Raw genomic sequence first — 26,296 nt, 5'->3', positions numbered from 1 at the left:
TTCTTCCCCCTTTTACCAGTGCTCTTTCCCTGGAGGCAACCAAAGTTAATTCTTGTATTTCCATTTAGAAACACACGAATGAAAAGTGTGTTTATTATTTTCCCCTTTTTATTACATATGATAGCATGTTATACATATTGTATACATATTTCTGTGCTTTGCTTTCTTCAATAGATCTTAGAGATAGTTTCATACTGGTACATAAAAGAACATTCTCACTCTTTTTTTATGGCTGCATTGTACTCATATTTATTACATGGATGTATCATAATTGATTTAACAGTCTCTTATTTTTTTTATTTTAAAGATTTTTATTGGGGAAGGGGAACAGGACTTTTTATTGGGAAACAGTGTGTACTTCCAGGACTTTTTCCAAGTCAAGTTGTTGTCCTTTCAATCTTTAGTTGTGTAGGGTGCAGTTCAGCTCCAGGTCCAGTTGCCAGTTGTTCGTTGCAGGGAATGCAGCCCACCATCCCTTGCGGGAGTCGAACTGGCAACCTTGTGGTTGAGAGAACACACTCCAACCAACTGAGCCATGTGGCACTGGCCCATGTGGGAATTGAACAGGCAGCCTTCGGTGCTAGGAGCATGGAGCTCCAACCACCTGAGCCACCGGGCCAGTCCTAACAGTCTCTTATTAATGGATATTTAAATTGTTTCCAGACTTCTCACTGTTAACAATGCAACAAAGAATTTCCTTTGTTCATACATCATTTTACACTCGTATAAGTTTACCTATAGGATAAATTCCTGTAAGTAAAATTGCCGAATCAAAAGATATTTGCGTTTGCAGGTTTGGTAGATTTGGCCAAATTGCCCTCTAATGAAGTCAAAGTAGTTAACACTTCCACCAGCAATGTATAAGAGATTTTATGTTATAATTTCTTAGATACTATTGATAATATTTAAGAACTTTTTATGTGCCTACATCAGTTCTCAAATTCTTGACAAATGAGATTCATGTGACAAGGGTAATGTATATACTTTTCGTCAGAGGAATATGAGCTAAGTTTTATTATAAACCATATTCTAAAAATAATGGTTCAGTATAGTTTGGTGGATGAAGTACTGGACATTGTTAAGAAGGAACCTGAAACCTAACAGAGGCACCATCTGGTCATTTATTAAAATGTTATGTTGTTACTTCTGAAGTTTTGGTGTAAGTTTTGAATGTAATAATACAAGAAAAAACATGATGGAGTTGGAAAGGAGAACTAAAATAGTTAAGAAGATGATGTGGGCTAAAATATAAGTATTCCTGTTTGGAAAAACATGACAATGAATGGGGGTGGAATATGAAAACTAAATTTTATAAAATCATGAAAAATATGAATGTGGCACACACTAACTTTTTGATCAATGTGTCTCAGAATTTTAGAAATTAGGAGTAAATGGACATTCAAAGAAAGTAGGAGGCCACTTTTTGTGCCAAAACAAATTCAAGATGGATTTATTGTGGGAGAATACATTACTTTTATACTCTTGATGGGGGAAGGACTTTCTAAGGCTATACAAAATCCAAAATTCATGAAGAAAAAGATTGACAGGTTTGGCTACAATGCATAACCTGTATTTAAAAGGTGGTCATAGATTGGAATAAATACTTGCAAAAAATGCACAAAATATTTAATTTACAAAGAGCTTTTAAGTAAAAAAAATTAAAGGATAAACACACCAGTAGAAAAGAGAATATGAACAACAAAAAGCAGTAGTCAATGACTTTAAACTGTTAAATTTCCTTAACAATCAAAACAAGACATCGTATTTTATACATTTCATTAAATAAAATGCAAAGATTGACAAAATCCAATGTTGAGAGTACAGAAAACAGACTGACTGTCTTGCACTCTTTTTAGAAAGCAGTTTGGTGCAATATGTATCAAACTGTAAAATAAACCTCTTGTCTATTTTAAATATTCTATAATGGATTTATAGTAGACTTATTTATACTGTTAATATATAATATCTAAGTAAACTATTTGCTTAATAAAGTAAATTTAATCTCAGTTTTTTTCCTGAATTAGGGAGATACTCATTTACTCGTATATGACTAGGACATTATTTGGGCTCAACTTTATAAGTACTTTTAAACTGTAAACTTGAAGATACTCTTGTACTTTTTTGTGTGAGATTGGATTACAATGTATAGCTCTAGGTTTCAGATCAGAATTGTTTAATAATATGGTTTTTTAGTTGTCGGATATGTTAAATTATTGAACCCAGTGAAAGTTTGATAACTTCTAAATATGTGATTGCTCCTTGAAGTTCCCATTTTAAATTCTAGGCTCGTTTAAAAATACTCTAACAAAACAAAACATTGCTAGAGATACTATTATTAAGAAATAATCTGGTATTTAAAATAGATAATCTGGTATTTAAAGTATTTATTTAAAGTGAGTTAAAATGAATAAGCATTGAATACCAGGTTGAATTTTGAAACTATTTTCTACCAGTAAGAATTATAAAATGAAAACCTCTAAAAATAAGTGAGTGCAATTTTATCAATCAGAACTGACTTAAGTAGAGAACACTATATGATATATGTTATAGAGTAACTTGTTGTCACTGGGTTTTGAGAGAAAATATAGATAATTTGGTACATCTATTTTTAAAAATCTTAAGTTGAATTGCAAAAAAAGGTTGAATTTATTTACCTGCAAGCCAAGCAGTTTACTGAAGTTCTAAAAACATTAAAGAATGTTCTAGAAAAGGGTTCAGTACTCAGTGATATTTCACTGTGACTCTATCCAGTTTGGTGTAGTCTGTCGTAGAGAACAGTTTCAGAACCTTTGGAGAGAAAAGTTACCATAGCCTTTTCTTTCTTTCCCTTTCCCTATCTTTCTTCAAACATAAAAAGAGAAGTATAATTCAAAATAAGTAGTCTTTTTCAGGCAGATTTTTCATTCCTTAGCTGAGAGTGGAAGGAAATTCTATGAAAGCCCTTATTAAATTATATAGATAGCATAGCAAAATAATCAACAATATGGAGTTTGGAACTATATCGACATGAATTCTAGTTCTGTATACTTCTTGGCTATGTAATCTTTGATCTTCAATTACTTAACTTGTAAAATGAGGAATTGTTCATAGAGCCCTATTTTATAAGAGAAAACTGTTTTGAGTAATCGAAGTCCTTAGAAGGGAGGACAGAAACCCAGGGAATGTTAGTTAGCCTTGTAAAGTCTGTTTTGTGATTTAAAAAATGGAATTAATAATAAGCTCTTTCTCATGGAGTTCTTGGATAATTATATGAGATATACAAATACAGTGCCTGGCATACACAGGCCTGCAATAATTGTGAACTATTACTATTACCGCAGTCATGTGATATCTGTTGATGAAATTAAAACCTGTGTGGACTTAATCTGTACTCTAAGGGAAGGTAAATAAAGGTAAAGTTAGATAAAGCATTTTGCTTTGAAAGGTCATTAGAAGGCAAGCACAGGGTGCACTCGGTGAAGTGTGACGGCGGGATGCTAAAAAAAATTGGGATTGGAAGTAACAGCCCCCTTTATCCAAGCAGAAAACAGAGTCTGACGCAAACAGTGCTTTCTAATGGCTCTCAATGGAACAACCTACCAGAAAAATTTTCCATCTAGGGTACTGGTAATTAACCCAAATGAGACCAAACTGCTGGAAAATCCAAGAGCAATGGAAAATAAAAAGGGCGCCTTGTATTGAATGGGTTAAGACTGTATTATACTTTAATTCAGAAACAAGTTTTGGTGGTTGGAAAAAGTTAAAGTAATTAATTCTACAGTAAACTGTTAGATTAAATTTATTGAGGAGAAATCTCAAATTCTATATCGAGTCTCTATAATTCTAGATCTAGGGTCTAGATTTCGATCAACTATTACTATCCAGTCCCGATTGAAATTCTCTTAGTACAGTTTGGGACTTTTCCTATACATAGAGTAAGAAAACACCACTCCAAGAAATTATATTTTTTGACTGTATAAAATTTGGGGGTCTAGTTTTTATTGGCCCTTTTATTTTTGCTTCTGCCATTTATCTTGTGGGTTCCCTTTCTGTATTATAGCTTGCAACCCACAACCTAATAGCTAGAATTGGAGACTAGTCAGTTAAATTGAGGCAATATTTACTGGGTGCCTGTTGGGTTGCAGGCAGTGTGCTAAACGGTAGGAATATAAAGACAGGTAAGACACTGTTCTTGTCCTTAAGGCATTTATAGTCTAGTCAGGCAATAATCAGTCAATGATGATGATGGCAATTGTAGCTAACATTTATAGAGCACTTACAATTTCCTCTGTAACTGTTTAAGTGTTTAATGTATATTAATTCAATCCTCACAAGGGCTTTGATGTATGTACTATAATTATTTCATTTTATAGATGAAGACCCTAAGGCACAAAAATTCACGTAACTTGCCGAAGGTGGCATGGCAGGGCTGGAATTTGAATGTAGGCTATCTAGTTACACTACACCAGGCAGACACTGAGTTACTTACTGCTTTGGTTAGAGTTTAACTTATTAAAATTATGACTTTAAAACCTATTTTTCTTTAAGCCTTAAAAGACAACTTAAAATATAGCAAATCCAGTAAATTTTAGTTATTTGTATGTTAATATTAAAGACATATTTGCGTGTTCTTTTATTGATGCTCAAATGCTTTTAAACTTCACAGATGAAATTCTCATATTAACACCCTTTATAAACTTGATTAGAGTCCCTTAAACATTTCAGATCATACTTACAAATTTAATATATCTGATTTCCTCAAGTACTTCAAATTTCTAATAAGTCAAATAAGTCTTTAAGTCAGATAGTCTCAAGAATTTTAAACTTTTTAAAAAGCATGCACAAATGAGCGTAATGGTTATAAAAATTATTACTACACCTATATCAACATGACTTATATAAAAATATCACTACTGTTTCTTTATTTAGGGGTTAGAAATTTATTTTTTCAATGAAGATGGGCAGAATTACCATTTCAAACCTACTGCAGGGTTATGGGTTGGAGATACAGGACTGGGTCAGTAATTGCCCAGGCTTGTTTTTTTATTGGCCTAAACCCTTTTTTAGTAATGGGACTGTCCACGCCTGTGCCTCTTTTGTATGTTGTACTTACCTAATTTTTGGTCTCTTGACTACTTTAGATGTAGTTAACTGTCTGATATGCATTGATAGAACTTTATCTGGTAATCATATGAATTAATGTGCATTGACATAGAACATTTTTAATATTATTGGAAATTCATGTCCCATACCCAAGACCATCTCTAGCACAAGCAGTACTTCTGTGTGAATTAAGACAAAGCTGTCCCTCTAGGTAGATGAATTACAAAAAGGCCCCAGGTCAAGACTCACAGTTCAGCTAGCTAAGCCTGGCTGGATTTTAACCTCTACTTGCCCTCTTCACTACAGGTACCCTGTAGTTCAAGATTTTGCCCCTTTTGAGTACCATTAAGACTCGTGAATTTTCACAGAATTAATAGCCAAAATGCCATCTGACTTTAAACTGCTCCTTTCTAGACATTGTGGCAAAAACAAGATATTCCAGCCCCATCTTGATTCTTTTCCTAGACTAGACTAGAATCAGCTATTCTCTATGGAGCCAATAGCTTTTGTGGCAAAATAGTATCAGATTCTATTAGATATATTAGATTCAATAACACACCAAATTTTCTGTTGTATTAGTGATACTGCTCTGTAGTGACAAAGCTCTAAAAGACCTATTTTTAATGGGTCATGGTATTTCCAGTTTGACTCTAATTTTTTTGAATCCTTAGGGAATTATTCTAACTGAAAAGATTTTCCATCTATGAGGTATGATAAAAAAATACGGTGAATGCTTAAAAAAATGTATTACACTAAAAGACACATTGCTATTAACCCCCCTCAAAATACCCCCCTTCACTTCAAACACACTTATCCCACTGTTCTTGCTACTTTCCGAAGCAGTTCTGGAAGTCCTCTTTTGTGAATGTCTGTAGTTGCGCTGTTGTGGCTGCCTTGATGTCCTGAGTCATTTTGACTTTAGCGAAGAGCCAGAAGTCGCACGGTGCCAGACCTGTTGAATAAGGTAGATGAGGAGACACCGTAATATTTTTATTGGGCAGAAATTACCGTACCAGAAGTGATGTGTGACACGAAGTGTTGTCATGATGGAGGATGATTTATGGCACACTTTAAAACATACCTTCTCTCAACCATAGTTCACACCCGACTGACTGCATGGAACAAGTTGAAACTTGTCACACACTGTTAACTAAGGTTCAGTGTGCTGCTTCCCATATTGAAGATCCCTGCATTTCCATTGGATGGCACTCAGCAGCCGCATTCACCATATTTTGTGATCACAATGGAAAGACCCTGTGTCACAATCGCTTCTGGTACAGCAATTTCTGTTAAATAAAAACATATGGTGTGTCCTCATCCATCTTATTCAGTGATTCTGGCACCGTGCGACTTCTGGCTCTTCCCCAAAGTCAAAACGACCATGAAAGGTAAACGTTTTGAATTGATTCAGGACATCAAGGCAGCCACGACAGCACAATTAAAAACACTCACGAAAGAGGACTTCCAAAACTGCTTTAGAAAGTGGCAAGAACGATGGATAAGTGTGTTTGAAATGAGGGGAAATACCCTGAGGGGGATTAATGGCAATGTGTCTTTTACTGTAACAATTTTTTTTATTTAAGCATTCACTGTATTGTTTGATCAGACCTCGTATCTCTGTTATGTTTTGAGCCACCAGCTTGTTTCCCCTCTGTTTACATACAACATTTACTTACCAACTTTGATATATGCTGCCATGCCACACTATGTGATTACATGAGTGTCATCCAAACTTTCTGTAATGTAATTGAATGTATACCTAGTTAGATCCAGGCTTCGTGACTGTTCTGTAATCCTGTGTTCAGCAGGGAAGATGGATGATCCTCCCCCAGTTCCTAGCATCACCTTCCTCTTGCCTCCCGTCTCCTCCTCTTAGTGTCCCTGTGAATACCTTACCAGGTCTCTGCTTCTTTGTGCCTACTTCCCTATGTCTGCTTTTTCCCTTTCTTTTGTTTTCTCCATCCCAAACCCCAATCTCATTGTAACATGGGATTTTTTTTTTAGTAGTTTTATTATTTTGTCAAATAGTTTTATTTTCTGGTTTTTTTGTTGTTGTTGTTGTTGTTGTTTTTTAAAAAGCTAATGGGGGAAAAATCAGATGAACATTTTTTCCTCTTTAGGTTTTCTTTAAACCTGATACTAAGTTGTCTCAGTGGAGAGGGTTTCATGGGGCTCAACTATATTTATAATGTTTTATTCCTTAAACTGAGTGGTAGGTACGTGGGTGTTTTTGTATTACACTGTTTGTTATACCTGAAACATTTTGTAATAACATTTTACATTGTTATTATCTGATGACTCTTGATTTTTGAGGGGTAGGAAAAGATGGATTATTAGCCTTTAATGCAAATGGCATGAAGATGTATGACTGAGGGTGTTTAGTCAATGTTACTCTAAAAAGACTTACGAGTTGGGTGCTTGTGTTCCAGACATGGTTTAGGCATGGAAGAAACAGTGTCACTAAGATAATGTTCTGCCTTTGTGCATTCTGTATCTAAGTGAGGAGCACGCTGAGCAAATAAATAGGACATATGATACCAGGTACTGATAAGTGTTACATAAAGCACAGAAAAAAAAGGCATATTGACTGGGGGAGGTGGAGCTATTTTAGATAGGATGGTAGGGAAGGCCTCATGAGGACGTGACATTTGAGCAGAGGCCTGGTTGAAGTGGGGGTGTAAGTGATACGAAAATCTAGAGAAGAGTGATCTACAAATGGCAATGGGAGACTAAAGATCCTTAGACAGGAGTATATTTGACATATCAAAGGACAGCAAGAAGAGTAAGAGAGAAGAATACTCTTCTCTCTCTACACAGAGAAGAGTAAGCCAGTTCGGAAATGATGGGAGATGAAGTCACAAAAATTGGCAGAGATCGGTAAGGACTTGCTGGTCATGGTAAGGGGTTTGCTTTGATTCTAGGTGTGTTGGGGAGTTTGGGGAGGGTTTTGAGCGGGGCAATGACAGAATTTTAGTGATCTTTGTAAAAGATCACTTGGCGATCCTGCAAAGAATGTAATGTGGAGAGAAAGAGTAAGACCAGTTAGTAAGCTGTTGTTGCAATTCAGGTGAGAGATAATGGTGGCTTGGACCAAAGGGGTAGAGTTGGGGTTGGTGAGAAAAGATCAAATTCTGGATATTTTTCAGAGAATTAGAAGAGAGAGAAAGAGAAAAGTTAAGGATGAGGCCTAGGTTTTCGGCTTGAGCAATGGGTAAATGTTGATTCATCCCTTCCTCCACTAAAGGAGGAACAAGATTTAGAGAAAGAAATAAAGTTTGATATACTTAGTAGATAGCCTGGTGGGAGATATGAAGTAGGCAGTTGGAAATATAAATCTGGAATTCAGAAGTGTGATCTGGATGGAGATATAACTAGGGGTCATCAGCCTATAGATGATACTTAAAACTTTGAGACTAAATGAGGTCTTGACTTCAATGAGTAAGTGTAAACAGAGAAGAGAAGAAATCCAACTCTGAAGATCAAGAGCACTGACTTTTCGAGGTCCGGGGGAGTGAGTGGAGCCAGCTAAGGAGATTGGGATGGAGGGGCCATTCGTTAATGGAGAAAACCCAGAAAGTATTGTGGAAGCAAAGTAAAGAGATTGTTTCAAGAAAGGAGCAATCAAAAACTGATTGAGGATTAAGAACTCATCAGTGGCTTTAGCCAAATGAGAGGTCATTGGAGATCTTCACAAGAGTGGTTTCATTGGACGAGACTGACTAATTGGGAGCATGTTGAGGCGAGAATGAAGGATGAGGAAATGGAGACAGTGAGTAGACACACAGTTCTTTCAAGGGTTGTGCTGTAAGGAGTAGTGAAATGGAGTGACAGCAGGAAGAAGAGAGGAGATCTGGAGAAGTTTTTTGGTTGTAAAGATGGGAAATATTTCAGGCTTTTAATGTGGTGATGAGATTTATCCAGTAGAGAAGCAGAGTCCAGTGAAAGAGGTGGGGGGTCGTCTTACCATGTAGAATCCTTTGGGCCTCCTCTGAATCCTATGGAACTAGAAGCGTAACCAGGAAAGGGTAGTTTTACCAGGAGCAATTATCAAATGTTATGTGAAAGAGTGAAACTTTGGAACAACTGAAATGTCTAACCTGCAGGAATTAAATGCATGGTTGTATATAGCCATAATTGGTAGGTATCCATGGACGAAACTACTTTTTTAGCCACTAAAAACATTACTATAAGCTGGGGTCTTTTAATTGACATGGAGAGATTTTTCAAGACTTAAGTGCAAAAAGGGGATTTTGTGTGTGTGTGTGTGAAAAAATATGTAATACACATACACTTGTGCAGAAAAAAAAAGTTCAGAAGGTGGCATTTAAGGTGATTTTTAATTTCTTTGTAAGATTCCATTTTCCAAATTAGTTCATTTTCTTCTCTAAAATGAGCATATATTATATCTTTTTAAAAAAGTCATTCTGAATATGTCTGTATGATTATTGATATTAATCATAAAATATTTCTATATTTTGACTTTGTTAGCCATTTTATTTCAGATTTCTGTTTATTTTTTGCTTTCCTCTTTTCCTGTCACCTGTTGGCTACATCAGATATTCCCCTTGTTTGAAAGTTTTACATTCTGTTATTCTTTTGGTAGTTGTCCATAACCCTTAACTTGATAATATACATACATACATATATGTATTTTTGTTATTTTCTATCAATTGTTTAAACTTTTTTTTTTTTTTTTTTTTAAGATTTTATTGGGGAAGGGGAACAGGACTTTATTGGGGAACAGTGTGTACTTCCAGGCCTTTTTTCCAAGTCAAGTTGTTGTCCTTTCAGGATTAGTTGTGGAGGGCGCACTCAGCTCCAGGTCCAGTTGCCCATTGCTAGTTGCAGGGGTCACAGCCCACCATCCCTTGCTGCCCCACCCTCCCTTGCGGGAGTCGAGGAATCGAACTGGCAACCTTGTGGTTGAGAGGATGCGCTCCAACCAACTGAGCCATCCGGGAGGCAGCTCAGCTCAAGGTGCCGTGTTTAATCTTAATTGCATGGGGCGGAACCCACCATCCTTTGTGGGACTCAAGGAATTGAACTGGCAACCTTGTGGTTGAGAGCCCACTGGCCCATGTGGGAATCGAACCGGCAGCCTTCGGAGTTAGGAGCATGGAGCTCTAACTGCCTGAGCCACCGGGCCGGCCCTAAACTTTTAAATGTATTTCCTCTACCACACTTCAAAAAAGATGACTATCTGACATTCTCTCTGACCATCCTTCCTACCCATCCCCCCAAAAAAAGTGCTTTGATTTTTTTTTTTTTTTAAAGAATTTTAGTTCTGGAATTGCTATAGATTTACTTTCTTGTTTGTTGTGTTTTGTACCTTGTTTAGACAGTAGTGATTTTAATGTTACATACTTACCCTTATCATTTTTAAATTAAACTTATTGGGGTGCATTGGTTAACAAATTTATATAGGTTTCAAATATACAATTCTATAATACATCATCAGTATATTGTATTTTGTGTTCACCACCTAAAGTCAAATCTTCTTTCATCACCGTATTTTTGACCCCCTTTACCCTTTTCTACCTGCCCACTCTTTCCTTTCCCTCTGGTAACCACTGAGCTGTTGTCTGTGTCTGAATTTTTTTGGGGGGATATTGGGGAACAGTGTGATTTTCCAGGACCCAGCAGCTCCAACTCAAGTCGTTGTTTTTTTCAATCTAATTGTCAAGGGCACAGCTCACTGGCCCATGTGGGAATCGAACCAGTGACCTTGGTGTTATGAGCACTGCGCTCTAACCAAACTGAGCCAACTGTCTACCCACCGGCAACTCAGCTCCAAGTCAAGCCGTTATTTTCAGTCTAGTTATGGAAGGTCCTGCTCACTGGCCCATGTGGGAATCGAACTGGTGATGTTGGTGTTATGAGCACTGCGCTCTAACCAACTGAGCCAACCAGCCGCCCCTATGTTTGTTTTGTTTGTCACTTTAAGTTTTATATCCTACATATCAGTAAAATCATATGAATATGGTTCTTGACTTTTTTATGTCTGACTTATTTTGCTTAGCATGATAATCTCAAGATCCATCCCTTTTGTCACAAATGGAAGTATTTCATCGTTTCTTCTGGCTGAGTAATATTCCATTGTGTATATATACATATAGTGTATTGCAGAATATGTATTTCTTTTTGCTAGAATACTTCCAAGAAGGCCTTTGTGAGATGAGACTTATGAGGCCTTAATGCCTGAAATATATTTATTTTACCCTTGTGTTTAAATGATAATGTAAGTAGATATACATTTTAAGTTTGAATTTTTTTCCCTCATATCTTTGCAAATATCATTCCATTGGCTTCTTAGAACAAGTGTTGCTTTTGAGAATTCTGGAATCAATCTGATTCTTGTTTTTTCTTTATAAATGATTTACTTTTCTATAAACTTTGGAATTTTTTCTTTCTTTTTGTTATTCTTTTGTTTCATTATACTGTGACTAGTTGTCAAATTTCCCCCATTTTCTGTTCCCCTTTTATGAGTCCTTTCAATCTGAGGTCTTACATCTGGGAAATCTCAGTTATTATATCTTCAGATATTTTCTCCTCCTATTATTTTCCCTTGCCCTGGCCCTGGGTCTCTTATTACATAGTTTTATTGATACTTCCACCTCAGTTCTCGGTCTCTTAAGGTTTCTTCACATTTTCCATCTGTTTATTCCTTCCTAATGTCTTCTAGGAGAGCTCTCAACCTGATTTTTGGCTGCTCAACCCAGCTACTGGGTTATTTCAGTTCTTACAATTTTCATACTGTTAACTCTAGTTGGTTCTTATTTTAAAACTTCTTGTTCTTTGTGTTTCCATTTATGGTCTCTTATCTCTTTGAAGATATTTACTATATTTTTCATACTGATCCGTTAACTTGATTTTGGCTGATATAGATGATTTGATTAAGTTGGATTTTTTCTGTAGCAATTTTGCCCTTAAGATAAGTTCATCTCTTTCTCTGTGAGTTCATTTTCTCTGGAGCATTAGCCATCTCATCTGCTGATGGCTCCCTGGGCTCCTGAGCAAAACACAGACACTAACTTGTGCCTCTAAGAGTTTTCTCTGGCAGTTGTCATCAGCATACTTTGAATGTGAAGGTGGGTAGGAAGAGGAAGGTATACTTGCTGCTTTGCTGTGGCTTGTACCTATATTGACTGCTCTCCAGCCCAGCCCACTTGAATATACCACCCTAATACTGCTGTTAATGCCCTCTGTACAAGAGAGTGCTGTGAGCAGTGAGGGCAAAAAAAGTGTGAGCAATATGGAAAAAGAAAAAGACGTATCTAAAGAAACCTTTCCCCCATGCAGTGTCCTCCATAGCACCTGCGTGGGGCCAGCCTGGGCCTCTTCTTCCCAGCTGAAACTGGCAGATTTGTCTTCCTTGAGGTTTTTCTCACAGCTTTTATATTAGTGTGACAGTTTTGTTAAGCTGTCTCTGGAATCCCCAAAATTGTGCTGGGAGCCCATTCTGGTTTGCCATCTTGTCAGAACCCTACAGCAAGAAACAGTTTGATGTTCTAGATATGCATTTCACTCTTAGTATTTTCATTTGAATACTTTTGAGCACTGGATTTTATTATTCAAACCAATCAACACGTAATGAGTATCTTCCATGTGTTTTAAGCTTCCGGAATATAACAGTAAAAAGCAGATGAGAATTCCTGCCATCATGGGCTTTCCTTCTAGTGGGACAGAAGACAATGAACAAGATAAAAATAGAAAATATGTACTATTTCTTAGTGAGCTGGATTTCATGGGGTTGTTGTTTAGCCAATCAAATAAGATGAATGAGAGGGGCCAGGGAATTGAGGATCTAATTTAAACGATTGACAGTGGAATGAATTAGAGCTAGATTGGGAGGGGAAAAAGGGTGGTGGGAACAATGGATTGAAAGTGAGGTAAAGGATTGTTGGACTTTGGGTACTAGCAGGAGTGATCTAAGAAGATAGGAGGTGGTGGGGTGGAGATGTGTTTAGAATCGAGATAATGCGAGGGATGCAGTAATTGTGACTGACAAGGTCAAGGGAGTGGCCATGGAAGAAAGTGACTAAGCTGGGGTGGAAAATAAGACCATGAGAAGAGAGATGTCCATTTGTAACAGAACAGATTCACCCTCCTTCCTCAACAAGTAGAAAGCTGTACAAAGGAGAGTACAGTAAGTCCTCCCTTAATGCCATTGATAGGTTCTGTGACTGTGTAATGAAACCAGTTTTACCATAGGCTAATTGATACGAGCTAAGTTCCTGGTGGCATCTCATCAACGTTATAACAAATCAACATTGAACCAAAGGACGTTATTGGAAGACCTGCCGTGTATCGAAACGGCATTTTTCAGACAGTGGACAATAGGCAACGCAGGAAAATGACCCTTGAGCGAAGCTGAGCCCCATGATTGCTCCAGCTTGTTACTGGAGACCGTAGTACAAAGAGGGGCAACCTAAACAGAGCCTAGAATTCAAAGCATATTGGAGAAGAGCGAGTGCCAGACGTCTGCAGAGGGTTCTCCTGAGTCTGCGGCTCAGTGCACAGTATTGAATGCACGTGTGGGAGTGAAGCACTGGAGGCTGGCGGAAACTAAAGGATGGTTTTAGAGGCCTGGGCTTCTTGTGGTGACTGCCATAGGGGCGTGATGACATTAGCCCTGACGGTTCCAAGGCAGACAGTGACGGACAGGCTATGGGTATTGAGGGGGAGAGGGGGTAGGTCTTGCCAGAAACACAGAGTTCTGGGGCTCCCCCTCCTCGAAGATGGAGGAGGCCAGCAGGAGGATTGTCTTTTTCCAAGTCTTGCAATCCCTCTAGACTTCTGCTGCTTTACTTGACTCCTGCCAATGGAGGCGTGGAGTCCTGTGGAGAGTCGGACTTATCACTGCTAATCAGCTAAGAATCATGTTACTCTTACCCTTTTTTTCTATGGACTTTTCCCCCCAGAAGAATATACCTCTAATTTATGGCTTCAAACCAGGATTCATTTAACAACGTGTTTCACAGCAAGTTTATGAGAATATACTGGTTCCTTTAAGTAAGAATTGCTTTTACTCTGTGTGTGTGCGTGTGTGCGTGTGTGTGTGTGTGTGTGTGTGTGTGTGTGTATTAGTAGTAATACTGTGTTTCCCCCAAAATAAGGCCTAGCCGGACCATCAGCTCCAATGTGTCTTTTGGAGCAAAAGTAAATATAAGACCCGGTCTTATTTTAATATAACATAAGACCGGGTCTTATATAATATAATGTAATATAAGACCGGGTCTTATATTAATTTTTGCTCCAAAAGATGCATTAGAGCTGATGGTCCGGCTAGGTCTTATTTTCGGGGAAACACAGTATATATTTATAGTAATTGTAGCCTAAAGATAGTTGTGTAAGATTAGATAAATTCCTAGTAAAGGAGACTTTCAAGGCCAAGTTAGAACTCCTTAAGGTTGCAGAGAGTTCTATTCATGTCTATATTCATAGGCCCAAATACATAGAAAGTGCTCAGTAAAGATTTGTTGAATGAATGTAGTTTTTGAACGAAATGTGGCATTCTGAGTGATTGAAGACTTAATGTGAATTTTGTCGTGGGTGCTGAGGCAGCTAAGATTCAGACTTCTCCATATATAAATAGACTGGTGAAGCTGCAGCTTTTACCATGTCAGCTGTGCGTGCTGATCTGGAACTTTTCTTACTGGGTTGCAGTTGTAGTTGTTGATTTTAAATTATATTAGGAATGATAGGGAAGAATGCATAACTATATACATGACAGGTTAGTGGCTTAAGGTAAGAGAAGAGCAGAGCCCTTTCAAGAGACTCATGTCTTAAGATTTATAGATTGTAATTTCATTTATATTTTGAATAAGTAATAGATTCACATTCACATTTTTCAAAATTTAAAAGGCTCAGCACTGTAAAGTTATCTGCCTTTCACCCAGCTGCAAGTTGCCTGGCCATTCAGTTCCCCTTATAGGGGCAACCACCATATGACTTCTTAAAAAGATGAGATGACCTTTCGATTATGGATTGGGTTAGGAAATAATACTAGTAGGACGGGCTTAGTAAGTTAGTCATAATTGGATACCAAACATTGTATTGAATAATTTACATATAATTTAATGTTCATAACAACCCTTTGAGGAAGATTCTGTGATACTTTGTCTTCTCTGCACAAATCTCTTCTTTCCTCCATCCCTCCTTGTCAGGTGAGGACTTTTTTCTTTTTTTTTTAAATTTTTATTGGGGAACAGTGCGCCCCTCTAGGGCCCATCAGCTCCAAGTCGTTGTCTTCAATCTAGGTGTGGAGGGTGCAGCTCACTGGCACATGAGGGAATCAAACTGGCAACCCTGTTGTTAAGAGCTCACGCTCTAACCAACTGAGAGCCCAGAGGGCCTTGCTTTTTACCTTGCTTTCTGCAAACCAACTCCTTCTCTCCTATTAAGCTGAAATGTCTCTGTTTTATGATCTGGATCCAGTGGTGTGTTGGCACTGGCTCTTATTGGCTTGAAAGACCAGTTGTACTCATCTCTTCCCAACTCTGTGTTCAGTGACATCATGTTACTTGAGATCATTTATGATAGGGATATTTACACCATGGAAATTGGCAAATGCTACAAACCCGGGCTGGTTTTTTCCAGAGAGCCAGTTGTTAAACATTTATTAATGCCCCATTGTCTGGATCCTCCCCCCTCCTACCTTTAGTTGGTTCATTAAACAACAAAGTTAAATGATATATGGAATCTTTTTTTTTTTTTTTAAAGATTTTATTGGGGAAGGGGAACAGGACTTTATTGGGGAACAGTGTGTACTTCCAGGCCTATTTTCCAAGTCAAGTTGTTGTCCTTTCAGTCTTAGTTGTGTCGGGCGCAGCTCAGCTCCAGGTCCAGTTGCCGTTGCTAGTTGCAGGGGGCACAGCCCACCATCCCTTGCGGGAGTTGAACCGGCAACCTTGTGGTTGAGAGGATGCACTCCAACCAACTGGGCCATCTGGGAGCTCAGCGGCAGCTCAGCTCAAGGTGCTGTGTTCAATCTTAGTTGCAGGGGGCGCCCACCATCCCTTGAGGGAGTCGAGGAATTGAACTGGCAACCTTGTGGTTGAGAGCCCACTGGCCCATGTGGGAATCGAACCGGCAGCCTTCGGAGTTAGGAGCATGGAGCTCTAACCGCCTGAGCCACCGGGCCGGCCCCCAATATGGAATCTTTTAAAAAGTACATATACATACCTTAAATATATTGTTTTAAAAAAACATACTTGCAATCATTTGACAAACTTTAAAATTTTTTATTATGAAAATGTTCAAAAGTGCAGAAAATCTCCTAGGTGTGATAATTCTTAATGTTTTTTCCTGAGCCATTTCAAAGTAAGTTGCAGACATCGTGACACTTCACCCTGAAATGCTCAGCATATTCTCCTGCGTAATCCTAATTCCATTATCATGAAGAAATGTATAGTTCCCAAATCATTTACTACCCAGTCCATATTCAGATTTTCCTCTCAGTGTCCCAAAATGTCATTTACAGTTGTTTTTTTTCTTACAAGGATGCAATCAAGTTTTTGTGTATTGCATTTGATTATGTCTCTTTTAAGAGAGAATAACCCTCCCTCAGTTTTTTCATGGCAATGAGTGTTTTCTATTTTTTGTGTTTCAAACATATACAAAAGTAGAGATAATAGGCAATGAACTACAACATATCCATCACCGATTCAATTATCAACATTTTGCCATTTTCTAGAATATTTTACAACACATTCAAAACATCATGTTATTTCACCACCTTAAACTTTTTTAAAAAAAGATGTTTTCTTATGTAATGAAATTGATGTTATAATAACACCAAACAAAATTAATAATGACATTGACTTTTTAAAGAAACCATGCTATTTCTTTGGTAGAGTGTCCTTTTGGGTTTCTACGATTGTTTTCTCATGATATCATTTAAATAATTTATCTCCTGCAGTTTCTATACACTGGAAATTAGATCCAAATTCTTGATTAAACACTTTTGGCAAGCATACTTCAGTAAAGGATGAAATGTACTTCAGAGAGCATTACATCAGGTGACACATAAAGTCTGGTTGTCCACTATTAATGATGTTAAGTTTGATCACTTGATTAAGGTGGTGATTGCCAACTGTCTCCATTGTAAAGATATGTTTTCCCCTTTCCACATATTATCCGTGGAGTGATACTTTAGCATCACATGAATATCCTTTTCTCCATCAACCTTTCACCTAATGGACTTAGCAGGCATTACTGTTCTTTGTCTGAATCAATTTATTTCAACAGGCATTGGAAAATAGTGTTAGCATTCTTCTAATGTAGGACCAAGGCATTTTCTTTGAGTGTATGTAGGTTTATTGGTTGGTATTTCCTATAATATGTGAACCACACGCGTAATATATCTTCTCTGAATTCTCTAAATCTTCTCTAACTTTGAATTTTCTTTTTTAAGTGGCATAAGCAATACAAAGCGTTTCACAACAATGCTAGTGCATAATCTTTCTAGATTTTTCCTCACTTTTCATAATTCTCTTCAGCTAATTCAATATCAGTTATGTAGGTTGGTTTGTTTTTTAAGCAACTTGCTTTTACTGATTCCAGAGAATTCATCATCGTTTCCATTGAATCAACTCTCTTTTTATTCTTATCAGTTTCTAAAATATTTAAAGTAATTGCAGCATTAAGTAGAGATGTCACAGATAGGCTTGGAAACAAAAATAACCAATTCTCAGTAAATGTTCTACTTAATCTATGCAGAGTACTAGATAGTAGCCTACTAGCCTAAAGCATTTAGTGTGCTGGAGGCCTCAGTCAGTGTGTTTTACAGGCAGAATGGAGTGTGTCAGTGAATCAGCACATTGTTACATGGAGGTCACTTTAGAGTCCGCCATATTGTAATTTTACTTGCCTTCTCTTCCCCACTAGACTCCCAGTTTCTTTCTTCTCCACAGTAAAGAATAGTCTTATTTGTAGGTGTTTTTGTTGTAATCCCTAGTGCTTAGTACAGTGCTTATTATATAGTGAGTACTCAATTAAAGTATTTGTTGAATGACTCCATAACCAGCACCAGAGGAGACCATATTAACCTCAAGTGAATTTCCGATCTTACACATAATAATCTTCACAACAGCTCTTCAAACGTCAGGGTTGGTATGATTATTGCATATACTTTATTTTTTCATTGTTTTTTTTTCCCTCTTCTCATTCCCCTCGTCTTTGAGTCTTTCTCTGCTCTGTGCCAACTTCCTTCAGTTTATTGTGTATTGCAAGCTACCTGTGTTTATCATTCCAGTTCCTTGACAAAGACGCAAAAAATGTGTAATAGTTTTGCTGCAATGGTGCTACTACGCCCAAAGAGAGATGAGATTCCTAGGAAAATACAAAGTAGTTCCTTAGTTCTCTATTCTAGAGCTTAATCAATCCCAGGAACTGAAGTCTTCTGTTTCTTCACAGAGGAAATATGACAAAGGCAGTGGCTGTACAAGCTTCCTTCATGGGCCGCCCTCCCCACTGCCTCATCCAGTAAGCGGGAGCAACTACTTCTAGAGGTGAGAGGGGAGGGAGGACACTCTCCATAACCCTTTTGATCCACCGAGCTGCAAACTTTTGGTTTTGAGACAGAGTGAACAATTTGTAGAGTTACTGTACTGAAGAACTTGAAAACAAAATAAGCCTACATAGAATTGAATGCTCAGGTGATAAAAATTATGCTCTTTGATAGAAGCCTGTATTTTAAAAGAAGCTACTTGTTGCTGAATAATCCCAATGATCTTAAGATTCCATTTCTGTAGACATTAAAAGGTATTACACATGTACATTTGAGATAATTTTTAACTTCCAGAACCAGGAGAAAGTTCATCAATAACATAATCATTATCATTTATTGATTACTTACTATGTGCCAAGCACCGTGTTCAATTCTATATTTTTCATTCAATTTTCATAGTAAACTTAGGATTTATTTCTGTTTTACAGATGATTAAAGTGAGAGGTTAAGAGAGGATAAATGGCTCATCCTCGGTCACACGGGTAGTATGTAGCAGAACCGAAAGATCCAAACCCAGACCTGTCTAACTTCGGTCTCAGCACTTAAGTACTGACAGTATTCTCCAGGGTCCCATCACACATTTGAACTCTAAAAACTGACTTCGGATGAGGGATCAGTGACCATGGATGACCTAGATCTTCTGAGTATTATGTCAGGAGCCAAGGTGATGTTCTTATCAGGCAGTTGTAGAATCTTCTCCCAGAAAGCTTAAGACATGTTGTCGTTTTGATGGAGGGCCAGGTCCCACACAAGAATGGTCTGTTTCTAAAGGTCTTTTCATAATAAGCAAATGAATGTTGAGTTCTCTTGAACATTCATTCATTAAGTAAGCTAAATTCCCATCTTTTTTTTAAATTGACATGCCATCATATTTGAATACCTGAGTCTCAGTTTTCAGACTGAATTCATGTTGCATATTTACGAGGACAATGAAAATTCTTTGAAGATATTCTCAACCTCGACAGGAAGGAGCACAGGGTTTGATTTCTACTTGTTTTTCAAGCTGGCTGCATCTGGGGACAAACTCTATTGTAACTTCTCTAGACTTTGGTGCCAATAGGAGTTAAAAATAATAAAATCAGTACAATTAAATTAAATAGGAAATAAGAGTCTTTTATGTACAAGGCCTTAGCTTAAATTGGTCACTCTTCTGGGAAACGGTTGCTAAAATTATAGTCAACTGGCAGTCACTGGTTGGCCTCGTTTATTGCATTGTATCCCAGGAAGAAAAACAATCTATGACAAGAGCTAACAAAGATAATATCATTTTTCCTGATCTTCATCCCTGTTCATATTTTCTTGTGGTTAATTTGAGCTATTACTCAGCATTCAGCATTGAGAGTAGTGTATACCAGGCACTGTGCTAGCTTCTGAGGCTTTCGGTAGGAAAGAACTCTTGCCTTCAAGAATCTCACAGTATAGGAAGAAAGAAAACATCGTACTATAGGATAATAAATGCTCCGATGGAGGTAGCGAAGGCTCCGTGGGAACACAGAGACAGGACAACCAAACCCAGCCGGCATAGGTGAGAGGTTAGGTAGGCTTCAAGGGTGAGACGATACTGAATTACATCTTTGAGTAAGAATAGGAGTAAAGGAGCCAAGGGGAGGAAGGTGTCCTTGGCAAAGGGAAGCATGAAATAGCATACGTAGATTGGAGAATGGCAAAACGTGTGCTATGACATGGAATGAGCAAAGATGTGGAAGATGAAGCTGGAGGAGGAGCCAGGGATCGTGTCATGACGGGCACGGGAAGCCATACTGAAGCCCTGAAACGATCCCAAATGTAATGGGATGCCATGGAAGAATTTTAAGCAGGGGAATAACATGTTCAGATTTGCTTTTTAGAAAGATTACTATGGCATCAGTGAGATGGCTTTGAAAGAGATTATGTTAAAGTTAGAAAGACAGAAGGTTGCTGCAGTTCAGAAGAGAAATCATGAGGACTTATAAGTAGAAAGGTGAGCTGGTCATGGGGGTGGAGAACATGGGAGAGATTGTATAGATATTTAGGAGATCGTCTTAACTGTAGCACTTAACACAGTGTTTGGTAACCAAGTTATGACAGCAGGGTGAAACTAGAGGAAAAGGAGGAATCTACGAGGACTCCCACAGTTTCACATTTGATATATAGTGGCGCCGTTAGTCAGCAAAAGGAATAGAAGTGGAGGAACAGGTTTGGTAAAGAAGGTGATACATTTGGTTTTGGATGTGTTGAACTTGAGATGCTTGTAGGACAAGTGAAGAGGACCAAGTAGGCAATTGGGATATTTTTATATCTGAAGTTTAGGAAAGAGGGTTGGACTGGAATGGTGCTATTCTATAGATTTTAGAGTTTTCAGTCTATGGGTTAATGTCTACTTTTGTTACAGTTACTTGAGTAGTGCAGAGTAAAACGCAGACTTACCATAAAGCTAATTTAGTTCAAGCTTAAGTGCTTCACATGCGTGGGCCTTGGGAAGGGGCCTTGCAAAAGTTTACATGGTTACGTTTTTGTAAAATTAGTGAAATCCAGATATTTTAACTACAATTGGTGTCCTGCTACTTTGAGTTACTCTCTCTCCGCCTCTCTCTCTTCTTGTGTCTGGTGATATTGGAGTGCTCCCAGGCATTTTGGGGAATCCAACAGTGGGAAAGTTGAGCTGCGGATACATTTAGTTTGGGTTTGCAGTCATTTCAATGTATAGTTATTGCTAGCCACCCCAGTATGGGAGTGACATTGAGAAATACTCCTGCCCACTATCAGCTCACCTGGTAATGTGAAATAAAGGTGCAGGACCAGCATTGTGTCGAGATATGAATGTGTCCTAACATATCTGGCACTGGAATCATGGAAATAGAAGAGGATGAAATGTATGAAGCCAGAAACTGGTTGGTAGAAAAGCTTTGCACTCATCTGATTCTGTCTTAGCCTGAATGGCAGCCTGATACAAAGGTTTGGTGCAGGGAAGTGTATTTGGAATGGGACTCCAGGGAGCAGGAGGTCAGGTCATGGGACGTATAATGGGAAGAAAGGAAAGGAAATTCTGGGGTGTGATAGTGCATTGGATACAGCCTCAGCTACAGGCAACAGGTGTTCTATCCTACCTCTAGGGCCTTTTGCAAAGAGCCTTACAAAAATGCTCTCAGAATTGTCTGCTTGAGTACAAAAGGGGAACGTATTCTTTCACAGGCATTAATTCCTCCCCATTTCTGGATTGCATGTGCTTAACTGCAGAGTGGGTTTCAGGAGAAGTCCCAGGGCAGGAGGAGTGAGAAGCACACTGAGCTGTATTATGAGCTGTGCCGTGAGCTGGATGTCTGCTAGCAGTGATTGTATGGGCATGAACCTCGTCCAAGCCTGTGTGGAACTGGTCGCTGTGGCAGTGGAAGGAGTAAGCCATGGGCCTTAGGGGATGTTCAGGTGGCGCTTAAGGGACATCTCATGTTGACATTGATCTTATTCTCATTCATTCCTAGTCAAATTAAACATTTTCTCTTGTTAGGATTATATACAGTAATGCAGTGTTACACAGTTATAAATCTATATTCTTTTTTTCCTTTTTGATGAGAATCACACAAAATAGACTTTATCGGAATTAATTGTTTGTAGGACACAAACTTGCAACAGTACTGTAGATTTCAGTCAACATGCTACAGTTAGCTATTTCTTTCCAGCATTTTTCTATGTATATACAATTTACATATGTGGGATCATACTGTTTAATATTCCGGTTTTTTAAAATGTATTTTGGGTAACTTTTCATAAAAACTTAAGTAGATCTTTGATTCTTTTTAAAAGCTGCATAGTATTCCATTGTATAGAGAATACTAGAATTTATTTTACCAGGCTTCTATTGATAGACATTTAGTTGGTGATTTTTTTCTCATAGATATTGAAAAACTTCTTTCTTTTATTTCCTACACATTTTAAAGAGATACTAGGGGGAAAGGTAGATAATGGGCAGATGAGAAGGAATTGTGAAGGAATTTATAATAGAAAATGTTTGGTTTTTAAATTTATCTGATTGCATCTTTTCTCCTCTACAATGGCAATGAAGTACTTAAGATTTCTAGAGACAGAAAATCAGAAAAATAAAATGCTAGGACTTTTATCTCAGGTCAATGAGGAAAACCTCAAAATATTTATGTTTACATTTTTTTCAAGTTTACTATTTGCGGAAAATTTATAGATGGGATAAATACATTAGATAAGAATTTGAACTAGATGACTTTTGATTTTCCCTCCAACTTCAGGACTCAGTGACAGAGTAATTTTGATAGTCCCTTTCCCCCCTCATATCATGGTTATGAACTTTATTATAATATATAATAAGTAACTTGTGTTAACTGTATGATATATAATAGCAGTTCTACCTCAGAACTTCCAACTTGAGGTCATCAGGAAGGACTTCCTGAAAAGAGGAGAGTTGTGTGAGAAAAGGGGATAAGGTCTTTCTTCTTTTAACAAAACCAGCCCTTAGTTTTCCCTTTAAGCAGGTTTAAAAATAACTGATGACTTCTCCCCTCTCCTTAAAATGTGTGCTCCAAAAGCAAATGTATGCTGTGGTTTGAGCACATCGTCTAGATTTAAGCAGTTTTTGTTCACTGTGAATATCACCGTAGGGCTATGTTTTTATGTATGACTGTGTACTTAGCAACCTTGTCTACCTTTGTTGTAGAAATCATCCAATGAACTAGTTTAGTTGAAATCAAGAGCTTTGGACTGCAAAACAAAGTTCAAAATGATTATTGGTCCTAAAACTAAGACATGAAAAAGGAACAGAAGAGCACATCATAAAATTAAAACACTGATATTTGGCCTTAGCAGCAGAAGTGTATTCCTCTATTTAAAATCTCTTATTATTAGATATGTTGGACTGTTACTAATCTTTTGGACTATTATTACCTCATTAGGATAGTCAGTCAGTCTATCCTTAGGAAGGCTGCAAGTCTAAAGGAAAGACTAAAAATAGACTCATCGGTTCTAAAATAAACCCCACAGTTCTATAGAAGAACTACCTGTCTCTTGGGAAAGATGGTTCCCATCATCTCAGCCTGAAAGCCATCTTTTGTCTTAGCCATGTTTTCCATTGCCGATACTTTACTAGGAAAACATTCCAGTGAGAATACAGTGAGTGTTACAGACCACCAAAAAAGATGACGTGGAGATGCCCGGCATGCCTCACTATTTATAAGAAAATATTTCCCCAAAAGATGGGAAAATCCAAGTCTTTAAATACTCTGGGAGACAGGAATAATGGAAAAAAACTCTTCAGTTTGTGTTCTGTTGGTTCACGAGATTTTCTCACAAATCATTTGGATGGGCCAGTAAGCAAGTCACATAATGACTGGAAACTTCTGTGAATTGCCTCACTTCGGTTTCTGGCTAAGGTATCTGACAGCAAGACTGAAGCTCAAGTAAAGACCGAGAACAAGCGGGTGGTGGTGTGGGAATGTGAGCCCATCATTGTTTGTGGCCTGGACTCCTAACCGGTGGGAGGACCACAGGGCTGTTTTTCATAGGATAGGCCATTTGGATGGAGTTGGCCTTTTGTCTTTTAAATGCAGCCACAGTTTAGTCTAGGTTAATTTTTGTTGTCCCAAAAGATTATTGTAATTGCTAATTCTCCAAGGAAGTTCATTGAGCAGATCTCCCTGGCACAGCATACGTATTAGTTTGTCTTCATAGACTGAATTATTCCTTGTTTTGGGTTTGGGAAATGAAAACATAGTCTAATCCTAATTTTCTTTTGCTATCTGCTTTCTAAATCACTTTGTGTCGTGGGTGCTGAGTCTTTCAGTCATGGTTCAAAAGCAGAACCAGTAGAAGACAGACACATACATACAGCATTCATTAAGGGATTTATTATAAGGAACAGGCTCAGGTACGTTGTTGTAATCTAAGAAAGTCCAAAGTCAGTAGGGCAGGCCATCAGGAAGAGAAGGTCATAAACAGGCACGAACCCCATAGGCAGGGTCTGCAGTTGTCCGGTGGAACTTCTCTTCCTCAGAAAGCCTTCACCCTGCTTTTAAGGCTTTCCTGCTGATTAAGTCAGCCCCACCCAGGATAACACTCTTAAAGTTAACCCCTAATTACACCTGTAAAATCCATGCACAGCAGCAACTAGATTAGTGTTTAATTACTGGCGACTGTTACTTCTCCAAGTTGACACATCAAAAATCCATCACATCGTGAGAGGCCAGAGGAGCTGCCTGGAAAACAGTACTGCAGACATTTATTGAATCAAGGCTGGTGTCTGCTGCTGTCCAAAACCAGTCCTCTCTGAGCAGCCAGTTATATAACAACCTGCTGTGTGTCTCAACCAGGGAAGCCCGGTTAGCTCGTCTTGTCAGGATTGGACTCCATTCTTGAGTTTTCAGACTTGCATGTAAAACAAGTTTTTGTTGACTGAAAAATGTTTTCCCATTGATAGGCATTTTGTGAGTTTTTTAATATTTATTTAAACTTAAAAGCTAAAGCTAGGAGCCACTACCAGGAGAAAACTAAGCACTTACTTCACCAGAGAAGCTATTAACATGATCTGTTTTGAGGGTAGGAGGGGAAGTATGTGTGGCTGTAAAAGGCAACCTGAGAGATCCTGGTGGTGACAGAAGCTTGGTGCTGTGACGGTATCCATGGCAATATCCTGGTTGTATATTGTGCTGTGGTTTTGTAAGATGTACCACTGTGGGAAGTGGGTAAAGTTATATGGGTGCTTGGGTAAAAATACACCAGATCTTTCTATCATTTCTTACAGTTGCATATGAATGTATAATTATTTCAAAATTAAAATTCTAATTTAAGAATGATCCATTTTGTAAAACAAAGAATCCTTCCACAGTATGAATAATTATTTTCTAATCCATCTTTTCATAAAAAATCATGTTTTCTTAAGGAGATAGATATCTATCTATACTAGCACTGTGCTGGGAATAAAGTACATATTCAGTATCTATTCAATGATTGGAAGAAAGTATGCCTGATGGGAAGATTATAGATGACAGTTTAGTGTAATGTTTTGTAAAAATCAAGGTTAAATCCTTAGGTAAAATATTGTAAAAAGATGGAGTCTTCACTCTATAATGACGATAACGTAGAGAAGATATGGTTATAACCTCAAAAATACTGCCAGACGAGATATATAAGTCCAGAAGGAACACCTAAAAATGTGCAGGAGATAGTTTTAGGACGAATGAAATAGCCCAGAAAATTGTATAGATTGAAAATAAAAATATGTTCAAAGGATTTAGGTAAATTTGTGGATTTACTCATTCAGTAAATATTTGCATGCCTACAATGTACCAGGCAGGTATCTGCACTTTTAATATAGTTCAGGAACTTTTCTAACATGTAAATGTTTGTATCCTTGAAGGCAGTTATGCCTTTCTCAAATCTCTGGATGCAGCTGTCAAAATCTGAGAACCACCTGGGTTGAATTTTCTCAGTGTGTGATATTTCTGATCTTATCGAATGAGAGATTTTTATGAAGTGAAATTCAACCAGTCAACAATAGTTAAATAATAACATTTTAAGGATATCCACAGACATAATTCTTTTAAACATTAATCGTCTTAAAAGATATTTTCAACTTGAAATTTTTTCCTCTCTTTTTCAGGTATTTCTATTTTAGGGATATAGAAAAGAAACTTCAGTTAAGACTAGGAAGATGGGACCAAACTCAATTTAAATGTTAAGAAACTTATCCAAAGCAAATAGAAACAA

At 37.8% G+C, this 26,296-nt stretch overlaps 1 protein-coding gene across 4 annotated transcripts in view; it reads left to right on the top strand.

Moving 5' to 3' along the window:
* The window catches only part of CNNM2 (cyclin and CBS domain divalent metal cation transport mediator 2), a 147,138-nt gene that overhangs the window by 74,701 nt on the left and 46,141 nt on the right, over nt 1–26,296 (top strand). The window contains exon 2 of one of the 4 annotated variants that reach the window (XR_004425277.1): nt 18,499–18,593. The exons of the other annotated variants lie outside the window; for them this stretch is intronic. The gene's annotated coding sequence lies outside the window, so the exon portion shown is untranslated. The remainder of the gene's footprint in view (nt 1–18,498; nt 18,594–26,296) is intronic. 4 annotated transcript variants of the gene reach the window in all.

Source organism: Rhinolophus ferrumequinum, chromosome 16, assembly GCF_004115265.2.
Source record: "Rhinolophus ferrumequinum isolate MPI-CBG mRhiFer1 chromosome 16, mRhiFer1_v1.p, whole genome shotgun sequence".
Lineage (NCBI taxonomy): Eukaryota > Metazoa > Chordata > Mammalia > Chiroptera > Rhinolophidae > Rhinolophus > Rhinolophus ferrumequinum.
This window is presented reverse-complemented; position numbering and strand designations above follow the sequence as displayed.